Below are 18034 nucleotides of genomic sequence, written 5' to 3'. Positions count from 1 at the left end.
CCCCCATAGGGGAACTGAGATGTAGCCTCGTGTTGCCAAGATGGCATGGACCAGAGTGCGGTGGTGACGATTTGTCGAAGGACCAAGTTGCTAATGAGACATTGTTATCAGAATACATGTATAATTCATGGATACACAGTTTCCTTCCTTCAGAGCTGCCAGTAGCCTCGCGAGTAGAAGGATGCTGGCCAACCCACATGCGCTGACGCCAGCATGTCTGGCAGTCTCGAATGCTGTGGTGAGGAAGGCGTGTGGTCGTTGTTTCCTGTGCTGTCTCTGGCAGCCGACATGTTACCAGGGTGCTCTTGTTGATGTAGGATGCACCCCAGAAAGACAGCCAGCAGCTCTGCACGAGGTGGCCATAGTCTTGAAGTGTTACGTCACGGCCGCCCAGTGAAAGAACGGCCGGTGAAGTCAGTGGCCACTCGTAGAAGCAGTTCCTGTGCTCCTCCAGGTTAATGGTAGCCAGGTACCATGTGCTAGGCTTCCAGCGAACCTGGTGCTAGGAGGCACCGAAATCTCCCCATCAACAAAGGCAGAAGTGAGGTGGCAGCAGCCCACCGCAGCTAAGTCCTTCAGACCAGGCTGGATGTTGCATTGTGGATCGTAGTCATCTAGGTGGGCCACAGATGTAACATCACATGTCCCACCTCGGGACTGGTTAAATGCAAAAGAGAACTAAGGTGTGGTAGTGGGTTATTTGACCTGGCCAGTCTACACGGATGACATACTCAGTACTCTGTATTCTGTACTTGTATGGAGACATCCTCCAGGTTAATGGTAGCCAGCAGCTCACCAGGTACCATGTGCTAGGCTTCCAGCGAGCCTGGTGCTAGGAGGCACCGAAATCTCCCCATCAACAAAGGCAGAAGTGATGTGGCAGCAGCCCACCGCAGCTAAGTCCTTCAGACCAGGCTGGATGTTGCATTGTGGATCATAGTCATCTAGGTGGGCCACAGATGTAACATCACATGTCCCACCTCGGGACTGGTTAAATGCAAAAGAGAACTAAGCTGTGGTAGTGGGTTATTTGACCTGGCCAGTCTACACGGATGACATACTCAGTACTCTGTATTCTGTACTTGTATGGAGACATCCTTCCATGTAATGCCTTGGCAGCAAGCATGTGTTCACTTCAGTATCTATGCAACAAGGGTGCCAGCTGACTTAAGCCTACGTAACTTTGCTGTTTCTACAAGTGTAGAAATCTCGCTGGCCAATTGTAACTTTGCGAGTTCCGCCCAACAATTTTGTAAATACGTTTAACAACCTCCTATTTTTGTGGTTTTGCCGTGGTTAGCCAATGATGGTTCGGCACTGGGAGGAAAGCAGAAAATCTCTCCCACTGCCTGAGATGTTTCTAACCCTTAACATTTAAAGTGCTTACTTAAAGACAGAATGAGCGTTACTAGGATTTTCAATGAATGTTTTTTGTGGCGTGACTACAAAGGAATTATTCTGATGGCTGCATACGGCTTCACATATTATCTTTCCAGAAGGATTTCTTGAGGTATGTCGCATAATAGGGTTTTATGGCAGATAGACCGGCCTCGATTGGTTGGTTGGTTCATTTGGGAGAGCGGACCAAACAGCGAGGCCATCGGTCCCATCGGATTAGGGGCCGAGTTGCCTGCTGTGCTGAGATGTGATGTAGCTAATTATCTATTGTCCAGTTGATCGGGAGGGCAGCTTTCAATTCTGAACATGTTTATATGATGTTTATATGACCCTTTCTGGTTCTTTTAAGTAAGCTTCCATGTTGTGGGAGCCAGCTGGAAAGACCTCTTCAAGGCTGCAGAAAATAACAGGTCCCCCTCGCTATAATAAAAGGAAAGAAAGAGAAGGAGTAACTAGCTGACTGAATGCTGTCTGCAGACATGATGATGCGTTAAATGAACGACTACATTGACTATGTATTGTCAGGTCCTGATGGTATTCCAATTCGGTTTTACAGAGAGTACTCTACTGCATTGGCTCCTTACTTAGCTTGCATTTATCGCGAATTTCTTGCCCAATGTAAAGTCCCGAGCGACTGGAAAAAAACGCAGGTGACGCCTGTATATCAGAAAGGTAGAAGGACGGATCCTCGAAATTACAGACCAAAGTCCTTAAGATCGGTTTGTTGCAGCATTCTCGAACATATTCCCAGTTCGAATATAATGAATTTCCTTGAGACAGAGAAATTGCTGCCCATGCATCAGCACAGGTTTAAAAAGGATCGCTCCTGCGAACGGAACTCTCCCTTTTTTCACATGATATCTTGCGAACCATCGATGAAGGGTATCAGACGGATGACATATTCCTTGAATTCAGGAGAGCGTTTGACTCGGTGCCCCACTGCAGACTCCTAATTAAGGTAGGAGCATTTGGGATTGGTCCCCAAATATGAGTGGCTCGAAGGCTTCTTAAGTAATAGAACCCAGTACTTTGTCCTCGATGGTGAGTGTTCATCGGAGGTGAGGGTATCATCTGGAGTGCCCCCAGGGAGGTGTGGTAGGTCCGCTGTTGTCTACGTAAATGATCTTTTGGATGGGGTTGATAGCAATGTGCGGCTGTTTGCTGATGATGCTGTGGTCTACGGGAACGTGTCGTCGTTGAGTGACTGTAGGAGGATACAAGATGACTTGGACAGGATTTGTGATTGGTGTAAAGAATGGCAGCAAACTCAAAATATAGATAAATGTAAATTAATGCAGATGAATAGGAAAAAGAATCCTGTAATGTTTGAATAATCCATTAGTAGTGTAGCGCTTAACACAGTCACGTCGATTAAATATTTGGGCGTAACATTGCAGAGCGATATGAGGTGGGACAAGCATGTAATGGCAGTTGTGGGGATGACGGATAGTCGTCTTCGGTTCATTGGTAGAATTCTCGGGAGATGCGGTTCATCTGTAAAGGAGACCGCTTATAAAACACTAATACGACCTATTCTTGAGTACTGCTCGATCGTTTGGGATCCCTATCAGGTCGGATTGAGGGAGGACATAGAAGCAATTCAGAGGCCCGGCTGCTAGATCTGTTACTGGTAGGTTTGATCATCACGCGAGTGTTACGGAAATGCTGCAGGAACTCGGGTGAGAGTCTCTAGATGAAAGGAGGCGTTCTTTTCGTGAATTGCTACTGAGGAAATTTAGAGAACCAGCATTTGAGGCTGACTGCAGTACCATTTTACTGCCGCCAACTTACATTTCGCGGAAAGACCACAAAGATAAGACAAGAGAGGCATATAGGCAGTCATTTTTTCCCTCGTTCTGTTTGGGAGTGGAACAGGGAAAGAAGATACTAGTTGTGGTACGAGGTACCCTCCGCCAAGCACCGTATGGTGGATTGACGAGTATGTATGTAGATGTAGATGCAGAAGTGCTAGGATGTGCATATTAAATTATTAAATTTATCGTGTGATACTTTTTGGATAAACTGCCATGCACCAATCTCTCGACTTATCATGCAATCTAAGTGCTTAAGACATCCTGTCTGCACCTAGATCATACTGGCTGGTTCTTATCTGACTATTTAGACGAGCTGTTCTGTACTGAAAATGATGACAGAACTTGTGTTAAGACATCCACAGCTCCCTTGAATGGTTTAACATGCCCTACGTGACTAACAGAAGTTTCGGAGGCATTTGTATCATAATGATGACAAGCGATGTCATTCCCATCAGTTGATATGGTTCCTGGTACGGAGTTACGATTTTTTTTATTTTACTCTTAGGTCTGTACAAATTTATTACCAAAATGCGCTGGCCAATCCCGTATTTTGGCAATTTCCCCACATGCTGTGCCATCAGTTCTTGGTATCCTAAAGGTTTTGTGTTTGCTCATTTTACTTTCTGCCAACGTCACACAACCTTTTTGCAAATTTCTTTACCTATCTGCCATTGGCTCCAAGCCGTGGCTTCGTCATTTCTAGAGGGAAAGGCATTTCCCTGTCATATGTTACATAACATGGCGAAGGCCCGTAGTTGTATGTGCTTTATAGCTGTATGTTGGGGTGATGTACTGGAGGTACACATCCTAGTTATCGTGCTTACTGTTCACATTAACAGCTTAACATGTTGTAAATCGTGTGATGTCCTCTCTATATTCTCCCATTTCAAAAAGGAGTTGTTTGAAGTTTGCGAATGCGAAGCAAAAACACAACTGTTTCATCAGATTCTGCACAATAAACTGCCATGCATAACAAAATGCAGCTGCATCCTAAAGGCTTCACAGTCAGTATCAGCTGCCTGTGCTGTGTGCTATTTAGCCGTGCTCTTGCCCAGTGTTTGTAAAAGTACAATTTTTCTGCTTAAACTTTTGGCATTACTATGCTTCTTACCCAGCAAGTTCACTAACACGTAATCAAATTCACTCAACTTTTAGCACACAACGTCTCAATTTACTTCACGGGTCTTTCAATCCCAACAACGACATGCAAGTAGCATGACTTGTCGCCACTTTAAAATTTTGGCTATACAAATAACAATGGAAGTAAGAAATGCTTTAGATAACTAACTTTTCCTTCTCAGATTCATTCAATTGCTTGGAAGTGTATGCAAATGGATATTCTTTTTATTATCGATACTCTGCCTGAGAATAACCCGCCAGGGTAGCTGAGAGCGCTAACGCTCTGCTTTCTGGACTTGGGTAGGCGCGCCGGCCCCGCATCGAATCCGCCCGACAGATTCACGACGCGGGCCGGTGTGCTGGCCAGCCTGGAGGTGGTTTTTAGGCGGTTTTCCACATCTCGCTAGGTGAATACCGGGCTGGTCCCCACGTTTCGCCTCAGTTACACGGCTTGCAGATAGGCAGGAAGGGCATCCGGCCATCCCTAACACTAACACTGCCAAATCCGTTGTAACCACGCCGACCCTGCGATCGCTGTGGGACTATGGCGTAAGCGAAAGGGAAACTCTGCCTGAGAATGCATATTGCACACGTCACAGGACAAAATCGATTCCTTTTAGAAATTTGGAAACATTAAGACTGGAGCTCACAGTCAAATTTTGTTCATCTCTTTAATAAACAGTTCAGAGATTTGGCAATTTTCTATAATAACTAGGAAGGCCTGAATATGACTAACTTTTTAGCTGCAGTGGCGAGAAATTATGAAGCACTGACGTTAACTGCAAATCAATTTTTACACCTTCCTGACTGATCACATGTCTGAGATAACTTCTGTTGCTGCAAAATGACGTCAATAATCAGTGTCAGATATGGTGTTGGCAAGTCGCCGAAAAGTAGCCTGTGCATTTTTGAGTCCAAATGGCATTCAGCGATACTGATAATGAATCTATTGGACCGTAAAGTCTTCAACCAGTCCTCCAGCACAGCCTCCAGTTGGTGACAGACACTCTTCAAGCCCATTCTCAAAAAATATTTGTACTGACTCAAGTTGTCCAGAGTGCCTGCTATCTTCTGTATGGGATATACACAAGTAGAAGTCCTTGTATTAAGATATTGGTTATCACAATTCAGTCTGTACCTTTCTGTGCCGTCTGGTGATCGCTCCAGGCAAACGCTGTGAAGGTTCCTTTGAAAGACCACAGCCGCTTTCCTGCCCTATCCTTGCCACAATCCGCGCTTGGTCTCTGTATCTGATGACCTCGATGTCGGCGGGATGTTAAACTTAATCATCCTGGCCTTTCCTTTTTAAAAAATAATGAATTACCATCGATGTTTAGGGATCGATTATCATCGGACGACATTGTTTAGACGTCATTGACGAAATCGAAATCAGTATGGTTTGCCAATATCGCACATCTCTAGCGTAAACACATTTTGGGAGTTTTGTTTTATCCAGCACGATGACACTATGACTACGACACAGGTCTCGAAATCTGGAGGGTCGGGTAAAAATCCGTGCCTAGCCATTCACAGATAGATTTTCCATTGTTCCCGAAATCACTGCCGGCCGCGGTGGTCTTGCGGTTCTAGGCGCGCAGTCCGGAACCGTGCGATTGCTACGGTCGCAGGTTCGAATCCTGCCTCGGGCATGGATGTGTGTGATGTCCTTAGGTTAGTTAGGTTTAAGTAGTTCTAAGTTCTAGGGGACTGATGACCACAGCAGTTGCGTCCAATAGTGCTCAGAGCCATTTTAACCGAAATCACTTTAAAGCCAGTGCCCGGAGGGTTCATTTCAGAAACTGAAGTCCGATTTCTCGTCTCCATCCTTTTGTCAAGCCAGTGACCTACTTTTTCTTGCAATTTGGTCTCACGATTACCTGTAAGACACTGTGTGACTTGTCTTTTGTTTCCAATTTGTACTCAAACAGCTCTTGAGCCGCCACTACGTTCGTGATCGGATCTTGTCTTAAGTTTTGTTGGTCTGTTGTCTTGTTGGACCATAACGCGACGTCTGACACAACAGAACCAGGGTGATGGAAATTTGTGCAATTGTCAAATATAACTGGTTTTTAGAGTTCATCTGTAATTCTAAATGTAACTTTCAAGAAGCATTAAGAGCAATCTTTGAGACGTTTGAGAATGTTTCACAATAACTTTTGTGTAAAAATTAGTTGCAATCACTCTTTACACAAACAAACATATATTTATTGTAAAAATCAAGACAGTTATGTTTGGAATTGAAATATGACGTTGGTGGCAGGATTAGCAGCTAGTACTGACTTCATAACTGTTTTGAAGTAATTGTGTTCGAAATTAGCCACCAATGGAATTGAATATGGCCAGAACTATGGCAGAAAATAAAAATCGGAGAATAAAGCAGTTATGGGACTCTACAAAACTACAACCGTACTGGTAGAGCTTCGAATCCTTTTAGTTATTGGTTGCAAATGCCACACTCAAGTACTAATTAGTTTTTAATTAATTGATATAATTAATATAAATAATTTTCCCAAAACGAGAATGCCACTGCACACCATAGAATAGTGTAGCTTTATCGATTTACATGCGAGGTGTAGTGATATAGTTCACTAATGACTTTGAAATAATAAAGTTACATAATTAATGTTTTGTTTGGCTGCAACTACGAGCCTGAAGTCCTGTTACACACTGAAATCTCCACGGCACCGTAGCTTAGAACGCCGCTAGTTGAGAAAAAAGGCGTAGCCTGTTGACGAGACGGAGTGTCGTGCGGCGATTCAGTTTCTGCATTTGACGGGAAACAATGCAAGCTCAGGGCAACGGCCTTGCCGCAGTGGATACACCGGTTCCCGTCAGATCACCGAAGTTAAGCGCTGTCCGGCGTGGCCAGCACTTGGATGGGTGACCATTCCCGCCGCCATGCGCTGTTGCCATTTTTCAGGGTGCACTCAGCTTCGTGATGCCAATCTAAGAGCTACTCGACCTAATAGTAGCGGCTCCGGTCACAGAAAACCATCATAACGACCAGGAGAACAGTGTGTTGACCACACACCCCTTCTAACCGCATCCTCAACTGAGGATGACACGGCGGTCGGATGGTGCCGATGGGTCACTTGTGGTCTGAAGACGGGGTGCTAACCTATACTGAGTCGGTGGAGGATGCACGGCAACAATACGAAGTCACGTGACACAGTGTTAGCTGGAGTTCATTTTTCCATTCCAATGAACCAGCCATCATCAACCAGCGTGATGCCGACAAATCTGACGAAGTTACTGGGCGCTATCATTATGGGGCATCGCGGGGTGCTGTCCAACGATGTGTTTTCTCTACACAACAACGTTCCAGCTCAACCGGCACGGCAACAATTTACCGTCATATGACGCAGTGTTAGGTATAACACATGTTTACAGTCCGAGCTCCCAGAGATCATCGACCAGGGTGATTCCGAAAAATCTGAGGAGGTTACTGGACGCTATCACGATGAAGCATCACGGGGAGCTGTCCAAGCGTGTTTTTCACTCTACAACAATGGGACAACTCATTCTGTTCAGGAGACAGTCACACATGGTCACTCTTTGGGCTATCCTGACACGGCACTCAATGGGTTTTTACTTGGGTGAAGCAATTAAAGCATTTGCAGGTACTTCCCGAATTACGAGGTGATTTCTAGATGGAACGTATCTTGAATACGCAAAATGCAAACTTCTACAACCAAGGTCGCTATCGAGTCGTCCATCTTTGGGAAAAATAATCACATTTAAGAGTATGTACCGGGTGATCAAAATGTCAGTATAAATATGAAAACTGAATAAATCACGGAATTATGTAGATAGAGAGGTACAAATTGACACACATGCTTGGAATGACATAGGGTTTTATTAGAACAATAAAAAAATACAAACGTTCAAAAAATGTCAGACAGATGGCGCTTCATCTGATCAGAATAGCTATAATTAGCAAAACAAAGTAAGACAAAGCAAAGATGATGTTCTTTACAGGAAATGCTCAATATGTCCACCATCATTCCTCAACAATAACTGTAGTCGAGGAATAATGTTGTGAACGGCACTGTAAAGCATGTCCGGAGGTATGGTGAGGCATTGGCGTCGGATGTTGTCTTTCAGCATCCCTAGAGATGTCGGTCGATCACGATACACTTGCGACTTCAGGTAACCCCAAAGCCAATAATTGCACGGACTGAGGTTTGGGGACCTGGGAGGCCAAGCACGACGAAAGTGGCGGCTGAGCACGCGATCATCACCAAACGACGCGCGCAAGAGATGTTTCACGCTTCTAGCAATACTTTTTTTCTCTAATAAAACCCCACGACATTCCAAGCATGTGTGTCAATTTTTGCCTCCCTATCTACATTATTCCGTGGTTTATTAAGTTTTCAAATTTGTACTGACTTTTTGATCACCCGGTAGAAAAGGATTGTGCTTTTACAGACTATAATTAAAGCTTTATGAGAACGTTTGGCGTTTACATCCGTGGGGGCGGCGTCCGGAAAGCTAGCTGACACACTCTAAGTTGTGCAGCACTCTGCTAGCGGGACTAACGTCTTTAGCCCTCCTCCGTTTAGCTAGTGCCCCCGCTGAGTCTGCGTCAGCTCCTGGAGCGTCCCTTTGTCTCTGGGTGATGAAAGGGCGCACATTCTGCCGGCTGGCCCATTACTGCCTAAACGACTGCGAAGAGGCCGGCGCCACCTGGCACAAAGCTCCTCCGGGGAGGCTGATTACGGCGTGCGTTAGCTGGCCTGCCCTCTCCCAGGGGAGCTCCGGGACACCACTGTTTGCTGGAAGGGCAGTGCAGGGGAAAAAACAGCACCGGCACGCATACGGCCCCGGCCGTAATGACCTGTGACGCGCGAGATGAAGGGAGGATAGCGGCTCCAGGCTGCTGGCTACCTGGACCCTGTTTCTCTCTCCAGGGGGAAGCTCCCGGATGTCCCCTTTTGTCATTAGACTTTCTCCAGACTCTCACAAATGAGGGACCCCTCCTCCCTAGCGAAGCCGACGCGACGCACACTGACAAAACAACGGGTAACCTAGTTGGGCTCTTCAGCACTGTTCCGTTACAGCTGTCCTCACGTTGAGCCTAAACCCAAATCGCGATTTCTCATATGACATCCAGAAAGTAAAAGATCAAGACATGCACGTGGGTTCCTTCACTTCCCAAAAGCATTTGACGCGGCACCATGCCTGTGATTATTGACAAAATTCCACCATGTGGGGTATCAAACAAAACTAGTGACTGAATCGAGGATTTCTTCGTAGGGAAGAAGTGGCGTGTTATTGTAGCCGGAAAGTCACGGAGAGACGTATAAGTAACTTTACGCATGCTGTTAATGTTAATGTCTGATCTAGAAGTCAGACGTTTTGCTGATGATGTAGTTACCTACAATAAAGTACTGTAGGAGGAGAGCAAGCTCCACAAACATTCAGTCGGATCTTGAATTGAGTTCAAAGTGCTCGAAATACATTCAGAAAAGAAGTTCAGGGGTAACTTACTTTCGACTGGGTCAAAAATATCCTCTCAGTGGATCCCCTAAACCAATTCAGACGGATGCAAAGACGGCTCTTTCACGAATAAGTTTACTGCAGATCACTTTCTCTGTCGATTCTCGCGTGTCTTCAGAGTGAGAATGAGAATTTCACTCTGCAGCGGAGTGTGCGCTGAACTGAAGCTTCCCCGCAGATTAAGGCTGTGTGCCGGACCGAGACTCGAACTCGGATGGTCCGGCACACAGATTTAATCTGCCACGACGTTTCTCGCATGTCTGTTCGTCTTATTGCTTAAGATGTCTTACACCAACACCAAGCTCTCTCTCTCTCTCTCTCTCTCTCTCTCTCTCTCACACACACACACATTGTATGTCTTCGCTTAATGAAAGTATCATTTTTGTTCTTCGCAATATAAAAGAAAGGAAGTTTAACGTTAAATATACCGTCCATGACTAATTAAAGCCGCAACATGCCCTTCAAGAGGTAGGTTCCGGCAGGAAATCAATCGGCCATTTACTTTGCAAGAGTACCGCCTGATTTAGAAAAACAATGGAAAATCAGAATTTTGATGGCAGCATGAAGATTTACGAAGGGCTCCACCCGAAAGTGCGGCCAATGTCTTAACTTAAAATACAGTCAAGAGTAAGACCTAACGTAACAAAGGACCTAACGTAAAGCCGGTGTGGCAGGCAACAGCTACGTGACAATAGTTCAGTTCCCGACAAATATTGGACGCTGATGACCATGCTGTTTAGCGCCCGAAAACCTCAAACCACAAACAACCGACAAATATGATCCCAATAAAGAAAGTTCCAGCATTCACCTGAGGTAATTTGGAAGAAACACGAAAATATTAATTCAAATGTTGGACTAGCGCTGATAGCGAGATGTTAACGCACACAATAACTTACTTCATAGCCTGTTATCTAACGGCAGTAAAATAATTATTTTTTCCGTTACGATGAAAAATACCACCGTTCATAAACACTGTTGTACACAGAAGTAAGAAGATAAATCTGCTTCACTTACTTTACTCTACGTAGCATATATGTCATACACTGAAGTCTACTTAGTTTCGAACACTCTACGTGCTAAAGTTTATATACCCTTAATTTGAAAGGTATTTTTACAGAGTTTTAAACAATTTTAATTATGCAAATTAATGAACCAAATTCTATTGCTGAAGGAGTGGCTGAAATACACACATAATCAGAGATACACATAGGTTCCTCATACCTGTCACTAGGGCGAAATGGATAAAACAACGGTACTGAATTCTTTTCTTTCCTTTGATGATTCATAGGAACATGATGTAGTAACCAGTCTTCTTTCGCTCTTTTACACTTTTTTTTACCTAGTTTGAATTTCACGCCAGATTTCAAGAGATCACGGAATGACAGCAGCAAAGCTGAATTTATCACAAAATTAGTGGCAAACAATTCGAGCAAGTCTTATTTAGGCGTCATACTAAGAAACTATGTGAAATGGGAATAACACGTAAAATCAATATTAAGGAAAGATGAATGGAAAACCTAGATTTATTGGAAGTATTCTGGCAAAGTACGGTGCATCTGCAAGGAAATAGCACACAAGACACTCGTGCGATAAATTCTACAGTATTGATTGCTCCAGTGTTTGGAGTCCTTATCAAATACGCATGACAAGGGCCATCGGATGAATTAAAAAACACGCTTCTAGGTTTGTAATAGGTTGGTATAGCCACTACGAAAGTGTAAGAGTAGTGCTGGGGCAACGTACATGCGAATCAATGTACAAGAAGCAATGTTGTTCCCACGAAACCCTGCTGGGTAAATTTAGCGAATCACTGTTCGAAGAAAATTTCGCTGCCAACACCCTAAGCTTCTTACAGAGGAGGAAAGACATTAATGGGCGAACAGAACCTTACAATTTTTTTCCACTCGCCAAATACGCGAATGGAATAGGAAAGATAGCCGGCAATAATGATGCGAAATATCCTTTTGCACGCGCCTTATAGTGCCTTTAGGCGTATTTATGAAAAGATAGATTACTTATTTTCAATCACATTCAAACAACATTCAGTACTTTCACGCTAATATTAACTTAAAGTAACCTTAGGCTTTGTACGATACAGCACGAAAATTTATAGAGAAACACAACTGTCAGCACATTGTCTATTGAATTAGAAAGAAGCTGCAATGGATAACTCGTTTCTAGAAGTAAGTGTCCTTTTCCGTTCTGCTTGTAGTCAGACCACAATGACGCAATGAGCGCTTGTCAATGAACCGATGTGGCTGAGCTTATTTTTAATCACCGAACTTCATTGCACATACAGCAGCCAATGATTTAGTGCAAGCACTTACAGGAATCTAAGTATTTGCTGAAGGTACACGAAATAGCGGTGTTCCAGTACACACAGAACTAATATACATATTTATGCTACTGGACACGATAGTTTGGCAGATAACGACATGTGAAGACTTTGTACACCTGCTGATAGATGAAGCGCGGGGCAAATAACTGAGACATAAAACAGATATCTAAACAAGATACAGTTTCTAGTTATGTGGCCCAGTGATTATGGCGCTGGGCATAAATGATATTTTTCTCACAGTTTTCCTATATTTAACGCACGGATGGTTCCCTCGGAAAGACGAAACACGATTTGCTGAGCCATCCTTGCGCAATGTATTGATCTCATGGTCAATGTGGCGTTAAACCTTAACCATTAATATTTCATAGTGCAATGGAATGTACACTGGTTTGAAACTTATTGGCAGGATAAAACTGTGTGCCGAACCGGGACTCGAACTCGGAACTTGACCTTTCGAGACCGATGCCACGTATTCGATGTTGCACACAGTTTTAATCTGTCGGTAAGTTTCCCAGTCTTCGTTCGTAACTGGTGTGTGGGCGTTGTCAGGGCAGCGTATCTGTACATTGACTGCACTGCTTGTTGATCTGATCCCACAACCATAGAGAGGTGGACTACAATCGCTTCCGTTTCGACCTATTAGCAGGGCATCGACGAGTTTGCCTTCTTGACTGATCACATAAACAAATGGTACGTTCAACTGCGATTCCAGAGAGAGAGAGACTTGAGAACAGGTGTGACTTACCTGTTTGTGTTGCGCTCCGGGTTGTCGAACGGCACCTGAAAGCAGAAACGAAGGCTTTGAGTGAACGGTACAGAACATTACTAGTCGCAGTTGCGCCTGCGGGGATACAGCCCGTAGCTCCGCCGTCATTGGTCCACCGGCTGAGGAACCAGAGGAGGCTTTCACCGACAGGCGTCAATATGGGCACGTGCGGCAGACGACACGAGTGTCGCTGTTTGTACACCCCTCAGAGCCGCCGCCAGGGCGCGCCTTCGTCGATGGACCGAACTGCCCTCGCTTCGTCAGCAGACGCCGTCCCGTTCTCCAAAACTGTTACGGCTGCTACTGCAGAGGGTGCGGTCTAAGTGGGCCAACCAACAGCCCGGCAGGCGGTGACGACTGCAGTATTGCTGCCCGCGGCTCGCACTGTAGCTCCGAACTCCCAACATCAACTCTCCATGTACAGGGCTGTGTTAGTGCAACTAAGCTCCCTGCGACCACTCGCTACATTTTCATTTATTTTTGTGTGGTATACAGGGTGTTTCACAGTTCCTATAGTATACTTACAGGGGTTGTAGAGGTTTTGGTAACAAACCCTTGTCTCAAAAAGTACCGGTTGGATGTACGAGGGGCGTTTGAAAAATTCGTGCAAAAATAAAATTACGTGTTTGGGGTAAACCTTTTTTATTTCTCGACATGGTCTCCTTTTTAGATTTATACACTTCGTCCATCGCTGTTCTAATTTCTTGATCCCCTCGGCTGGTATTACACTATCGATTTCTTTGTCAAATATCTCTGTCCAATATCTTTGTCAAACATATTTGATTGTGTAATAGGGAACTTTGACAAATGTCGTCCAATATTTGATCAAATCTAGGGTCTCGCTGTAGATTTGATCAAAGAAGTCGCTTGTCTTCTGTTCACTGCAATGTGATATGTTATCACATGGTGCGCTAGAATCGCTGCATTCTGTCGTCTGTAGTGTTTTTATAAACATTGCCGGTAAATACAATTGGTGTGTGCCGACAACTACAAAATTAATAGAGATGTATGAAGCTGATGAGGCGCTTTACAACATGAGGCAGGCTGAATACAAAAATTGATTACGAAGATTGGGGACCTGACCTAACCTAACCTTCTCCTATAGCAAGGAATCAGGGTGTTACAGTGAGCCTGTCTTCTGCAGATGTAGCAGTTCTTAAGTGAATATTGACCTCTGTGATATGAGGATACACTTTATTGAGCACATACAGAAATGTATGTTCATCCATTCTTAAGTAATTGATGTACGACTTGACGTCCTCCACAATAAGCTCACGCAACAAGTTCTGTTGAATGCTTTTACCGTGTCCTCGTAAAACCCACGGCTTCACCCAGGAATGTTTCCTTTTTCCCCCGCTTCTCTTCCGCATGTGCACACAGTGCAATTGTGGTACATGCAACTGCTGCGGTTAATAACAAGTTGTTGTCAGCCATCTTGAACTTTGACGAAAAATATGATGACAGTGTAATAACCCTTCTAGCGCTATGTCAAAGATCTTTGTCAAATATATTTGAGGGAATATTTGATCACATCTTTGAAAATCTTTGACAAAGAAATTTGATAGTGTCATACCGACCTTCCGAATAATATGAATTGTCCAAGTCTGCAAAATAGCTATTAGTTGCTGCAACCACCTACTCGTTTGAATAAAATCGTTGTCCCGCCAGCCATTTCTTCAAATTGGGGAACAAATAGTATTCGGAGCGAGCCAAGTCTGGAGAATAGGGGGGATGCGAAACGAGTTAGAATCTTAATTTCATTGATTTTGCGACCATAACTGCTGAGGTGTGTGCTGGTGCATTGTTGTGATGGAAAAGGACTGTTTTGCAGTCCAATCGCCGGCGTTTTTCTTGCAGCTTCAAACGGTCCAATAACGATGAGTAATATTCACCTGTAATAGTTTCACCATTTTCCAGATAATCGATGATGATTATCCCTTGCCAATCTCCAAAGACAGTCGCCATAAACTTCCCGGCCGAATGAATGGTCTTCGCCATTTTTGGTGCAGATTCTCCCTTGGTAACCCATTGTTTAGATTGTTGTTTGGTCTCCGGAGTATAGTAATGTATCCATGTTTTATCCACAGTGATGAAACGACGCAGTCTTGCGGATTCTTCCTGAACAGTTGCAAACCATCCTTGCGACACTGCGTACGATTCCGTTTTTGGTCAAGCGTGAGCAATCGCGGAACCCATCTTGACCCATCTTGCGGATAGCTTTCTCATGAACAAATATTTATGCAAAATATTATTTACCCGTTCATTCGAGATGCCCACAGCACTATCAATCTCACGCACCTTAACTCTTCTGTCATCCATCACCACCTCATGGATTTTATCTATGATTTTTGGAGTCGTAACCTCCACAGGACGTCCACATCGTTCAGCACCACTTGTACCCATATGACCACTCCGAAAATTTTGAAGCCAGTTATATACTGTTCTAATCGAAGGTGCAGAGTCACCGAAATGTTTATCAAGCTTCTCTTTACTCTCCTGAGGCGTTTTGTCTTACATAAAGTAATGTTTAAGCACCACACAAAATTGATACGAATGTCAAACACAAAGAAATAGACCAATGTGACTGAAACTAGCTGTTCGTTCTTTCCAAAGATGCTACTAACTGCACATGACCTCGATACTCGCTGGTGGTGCCATCTCTTGGACTTTGCACGGACTTTTCAAACGCCCCTCGTAAAGTAGTTTGAAGATCGGGTCACTTTAGGATCTCCCGCTTCATGATATGCTCACAAGCTGAGATGGGGACAAAAACTACTTAACGGGTGTTATTAGAAGGTTTGCCACTATCATTTCGTCAGAAAATGTGGTTCCAACACGACAGTGCGCCAGCACAATTTGCTCGTGGCGTCCGCGAACATCTCAGCCAAACACACGGTGTAAGATGGACAGTTACAGGTGGATCAACTCTCTGATGACGACGATCACCATATTTAGCTCCCGTCGACTTCTTCTTGTGAGGCCATGTGAAGGGTCTTGCGTATTAGACTTCGTGTACAGTTGGAAAATCTCTTTGTACGAGATATGGCAGCAGCAGAAATTATTCACCGCACACCGAGGTTTGTGGACCGTGTGTGTGAAGGTATGCTGAAAGGTCTCTGTTGGATTCCTTTCATCTTAATTTCTTAAATCTGTTGTCATTTACGGCATACATTCCACTTCTAAATTTACTGTGGTGTTTCTGACTATCTGGGAGGAGACTGAGCAGTGGAATGTGTCACTTTTACACATAATCAAGAACGATCTGTCACACTACTACACATTAAAACACAGTTTATATGTAATTCATGTCACACAGTCTCACACAGAACCTACATCCGCTTTCTTTTATATACTGTATGTGATAAGATACTGTCATCCCCCTTCCCTTCTGTGTGAGAGGATGAATGAGCAAATGTATTTCTAGTTGCATGCTTAATGGTAGCAGACAAGCCTGTCTGCTAGAGAACATATGGACCAACGTCGGAACAGGTAGCTACGCTTTCTAAAAGCAGAGAGGTTTCTATTCTTTGTATGGTCCTGTCCGTCCCTTGTCATGTTGGTATAGGAAGCTGCCTCTCTGGTCACTTCCGATTGTATCTGTTAAGCACCCTCGGTGGGGGCCCAGGACAACGTTTGCAGCAGCATGGACTATCAGCTCGGAGACCATGGCTGCTGTTACCCTTGACGCTGCATCACAGACAGGAGCGCCTGCGATGGTGTACTCAACAACGAACCTGGATGCACGAATGGCAAAACGACATTTTTTCGTACAAATCCAGGTTCTCTTTACAGCATCATGATGGTCACATCCGTGTTTGGCGACATCGCAGTAAACGCACCTTGGAAGCGTGTATTCGTCATCACCATACTGGCGTATCACCCGGAGTGATGGTATTGGGTGCTATTGGTTACACGTCTCAGTCCAATCTTGTTCGCATTGACGGCACTTTGAACAGTGGACGTTATATTTCAGCTGTGTTACGACCCGTGACTCTACCCTTCATTCGATCCCTGTGAAACCCAACATTTCAGAAGGATAATGCACGACCGCATGTTGCAGATCCTGTACGGGCCTTTCTGGATTCAGAAAATCTTCGACTGCTGCCCTGACCAGCACATTCTCCAGATCTCTCACCAATTGAAAACGTCTGGTCAATGGTGGCCGAGCAACTGGCTCGTCACAATACACCTGATTTCACAGGATCTATGCACCCAAATTGCGTGAAAAGGTAATCACGTGTCAGTTCTAGAATAATATATTTGTCCAATGAATACCCGTTTATCATCTGAGTTTCTTCTTGGTGTAGCAATTTTAATGGCCAGTAGTGTACAATCTGCCAAGTTATGCATCGGTGGGGAAAATGTGTCACATTTAAGGATGAATATGTAGAGAAGGACTAAAACCACCACCAAGTTTCGTGGTAACGGCTTGATTTTTTCGTGGTGACAATCAAAACGTTTTCACCTGTCGTCGAATAAAGAGCTTCATCGTGCTTATTAGGGAGAGACACGACTCGGATAAGCAATGAAGCGATTATGGATATTACAAGTAGGCGCTGTTCTGCTAGGCCGTGACGTCGCACGTGCGAGAGTCGCCTGTAGTCCCTTTAATGACATCCACCTGCGGCCGCGTGACGTCAGAGGTGTTGCGCATGGCGCGTGGTATCTCTTGGTGTTTGGGCGGCGGCTACACGCCTCCGCCTCCGCGCGTATCTACACACGCAGCACACAGCGCCGGTGACAGGTGTTTGTTTGGGAAATGGACGCGCCGCTTGTAAGCAGTCGGCCTGATACAGCAAGCGGGCTGCGACGCGTTGCACCATCTGGCTGTGTCCGTGTCGTGACGAAAGGCGAATCCATCCTCACCGAAGCGGGTCGCGTTACCCAAGCAGGGGCACCTCCTGCCCGCCTAAGGCGGCGTCGCAGACACTCACGTCGACAGTTTGCCATTTACTCGGTATCGAAAGTGCCGGGAGCGGCGAGATTCTGAGAACGAGAAAGCGAGGTAGCAGTACGTCCTTCCTGTCTTTCTGTTAATGTCCAACGTTTCGTTGATTAGATGGGCTACTACGGACGCGTTAATTCGTCAGGTAGGCAATG

General features: G+C 44.8%; 1 protein-coding gene and 1 pseudogene across 1 annotated transcript in view; one reads left to right on the top strand and one right to left on the bottom strand.

Moving 5' to 3' along the window:
* Nucleotides 1–18034, bottom strand: part of LOC126278325 (ras-responsive element-binding protein 1-like) — a 380719-nt gene that overhangs the window by 153346 nt on the left and 209339 nt on the right. The window contains exon 3 of the mRNA XM_049978343.1: nt 12914–12948. The gene's annotated coding sequence lies outside the window, so the exon portion shown is untranslated. The remainder of the gene's footprint in view (nt 1–12913; nt 12949–18034) is intronic.
* Nucleotides 7126–7243, top strand: LOC126279231 (5S ribosomal RNA; annotated as a pseudogene).

Source organism: Schistocerca gregaria, chromosome 6 (assembly GCF_023897955.1).
Source record: "Schistocerca gregaria isolate iqSchGreg1 chromosome 6, iqSchGreg1.2, whole genome shotgun sequence".
Lineage (NCBI taxonomy): Eukaryota > Metazoa > Arthropoda > Insecta > Orthoptera > Acrididae > Schistocerca > Schistocerca gregaria.
This window is presented reverse-complemented; position numbering and strand designations above follow the sequence as displayed.